The following is a 3,181-nucleotide window of genomic DNA, read 5'->3' as shown; positions in this document are numbered from 1 at the left end:
TGTGTGTGTGTGTGTGTGTGTGTGTGTGAGGGGTCATGAGAGCAGAGGCTGACTGAGATGTTAACAGACATGCCTGGGCTCTGTGTACATTTGTCGACTTGTCTTCACCAAACAGCAGCAGTTGAAACTGTTAGCTGGAGATTGTTTTAAACTCGGCACAGGACAGACTGTTTACTGTACATAACACTCTGTGTTGACTTTGTAGCATCTTTACTTTGGGTCTATTTTTAGAGGGGCACTGCACATTAGTCAGCATTTATCTATCACAAAGAGTGAAATATACATTTTCATGGATAAGCAGACACCAAGCCTGGTCTTTGCTGGCACCATAGCACCAGAACTCAAGCATAGACTAGGTGAACTACTGCAACTGAGGTGGTGACCTGAGTTGCTGCTGATAAGAGCAAGTAGTTCCTGAAACCACTGACAGCAACTAATATGCATACAAACACAACAACAAGCAGGATATCTACACAGTGTGAAGTATGGATGGAGCCCAGTATTTCTGTCTGAACCCGGCCTGAACCAGTTGGAGATATTCCAAGTACCTGTCATGTTATTTATATTACCTCTAATACTTTAGCGTAATATTGTTTCTTACCTCTCCTCAATATTGCAATTAATTTGTTCTTATATAACATATTTTTCTTCCGCCTTCTTTGATCTGTCCTTTATGAATTCCTTATATAACACATTCTTCTTATTACATGCATTCTGTAATCCCTTACTCATCCACGGTTTCCCACTGTAATTCCTCTTCTTTTTATACTGCTTACGAGGACAGTTCCTGTCATATACTTTCATAAATATATTTAAAAATTGCTCATATGCTTTGTCTAAGTCTTCGTCTTTGTAAACTGCTTCCCAGTCTTGCCCCATAAAATCCTCTTTTAGCCTCCTTACAGCATGTTCGTTCATCACCCTCCTATAAAAAAGATTTGTTTTTGGCCTTACTTTTCTATACTGGCAGTCATAAACCAAAAATACAGGTAAATGATCACTAATATCATTTATAAGAAATCCACTAGACATTTTACTATCAATATCATTAGTAAATATATTATCTATTAGTGTTGCATGCTGGGTTGTTAATCTACTTGGTTTTGTAATTTTTGGGTATAAACTGCATCTATATAATGTGTTTAATAAACTCCTCAGTTCCTGTGTGCTTGTTAGGATTCAACAAATCTATATTGAAGTCACCACATATGAACATTAATTTATGACTTATTGACGAGCACTTGCTTCTCCTATTTCAGGACACATTTGTCTGGTGGTGCCTGCTTTTACGAGACAGTGAGATGTATCCAGTGGACTGATTATGAAGTACAAAGTAAAGTATAAAGCCCTTACGTTCTGAGACTGAAGTCCCCAGGAGTTTCTTTATTCATCCTTTGAATTCTAATAGCAATGTACACAAAAAGCCCTCACAATTCCTCTTTGCTAGTATTAATATAACCCTTTTTCATTGTGCAAGAGTAAACAAATCAACCATAGGCTTGTTGAATAATAGATGAAGCTTTACTCAGAAAGCTATAAAACTAATTTAGTCATTAGTTATTTATAGCTTTGTAGTTCAATGAATATAAAGCAATGTGTTTATTTTGCTGCTTATTTCAAGCATTCTGTGCCTTATGACATTATGACACATTATCCTTATTTTTAACTTGTTGTTAATGGTATATGAATACAGATGACCCCAAAGCACCAAGCTGTAATGACAGCACCATAAGTGTCAGTGACCTTTCCTTTACAGTGGTGTGCAAAGACCAAATGTATCTAGGCCAAAATCAATAACCACCCTAAACCCATCTAACCATCCATTTATTTTCTATACCATTTATCCTGGCGTGGGTTGCAGAGCTGCTGGAGCCAGTCCCAGCTGACACTGGGCGAGAGGGTGGGTACACCCTAGACAGGTCACCAGTCTATCACAGGGCTGACACATAGAGGCACACACCACACTCACTCATACAGGCAGTTTAGAGTCACTATTAACCTAAGCTGCATATCTTTAGGCAAGAAGCCGGAGTACCTGGAGAGAACCCATGCAGGCACAGGGAGAACATGCAAACTCTGCACAGAAAGGCACTGTTCTACCATGCCCCCCTCCCCAAACCATCAATGGCATTAAAAACAGAGACAACCTACCTCCATCACTCCATCCAGCTCTGAAACACCTGCAGCCTAAGAGAGTGTGTGACTGGTAGTCAGTCTGTTTAATTCCAGCCAGAACAAGCCACTGTGGTCCTCATCGAGTTGGTCCTGTGATAATCCTGAATAAGGAAAGGTTAATGGACTCTCTCTCCTGCTGAGTTTGAGGATTAAATACTTTTAAGGCCCTCTAGAGTATCAATGTGCTGCAACCACCAAGAAGCATCTAAAAAGTTATAATAATAACTTACATTAAGATTAATCATTTAAACTTAATCCAAAGTCAAGACCTTTGCATACTGTTCTGTCTTCCAGCTCCAGTCTTCCTGTGTCTTCCTCAGAGAGCAATCAGTCTCTGGTTCACTGGTGAAACTTCCTTTCTCCATCCTTCTCACCTCATATGACTCCAAGCTCTGCCATTCTCTCTCACTTTCACAGACACTCTCAGTTACACATCCATGTTCTCACTTCTTGCTGAGGAAAAGTGACCTTCAGTTTATATAATCACTAAGACTGTGTTATTGTATTTCTGGAGAAAGATGTTTATTTTATTACTTTCTAAGGCTGGAAATTATTGCAGTAAGGGTAACAGAACAATGCAAATTTAACAGTTCTATTTAATGGGCATGTCACTGCTTATAGTGAATGGCACCCTATCTATCTGTCTTTCAAATTATTTACTTCAATTCTCTCTTGCTCTTCTTTCCTTTGTGTTTCATCATCTGTGTGCTTTCATTCAAACTCTATGCTCATACTGCACAGTCTGTATAGAAGAAGCCCAAGTTAATTAAAGACATTCCTCTTTGCTTCCTGTCAGTTAGCTAGGAGTGGAAATATGGAGACTTGTATAAACTGTAAAGCATCCCCCACTGACCATCATTGGTGCTGTAGTAGAGAGAGTGAGCAGCACCAAGTTCCTGGGGGTGAACATCTCTGAGGACCTCTCCAGGACCAACACCACCACATCACTGGCCAAGAAAGCTCAAACACGCCTCTACTTCCTCTGCAAACTGAGGAGAGCCAGTGC

Source organism: Monopterus albus, unplaced genomic scaffold (assembly GCF_001952655.1).
Source record: "Monopterus albus unplaced genomic scaffold, M_albus_1.0 scaffold3.1, whole genome shotgun sequence".
Lineage (NCBI taxonomy): Eukaryota > Metazoa > Chordata > Actinopteri > Synbranchiformes > Synbranchidae > Monopterus > Monopterus albus.
Note: the sequence above shows the minus strand (reverse complement) of the source record.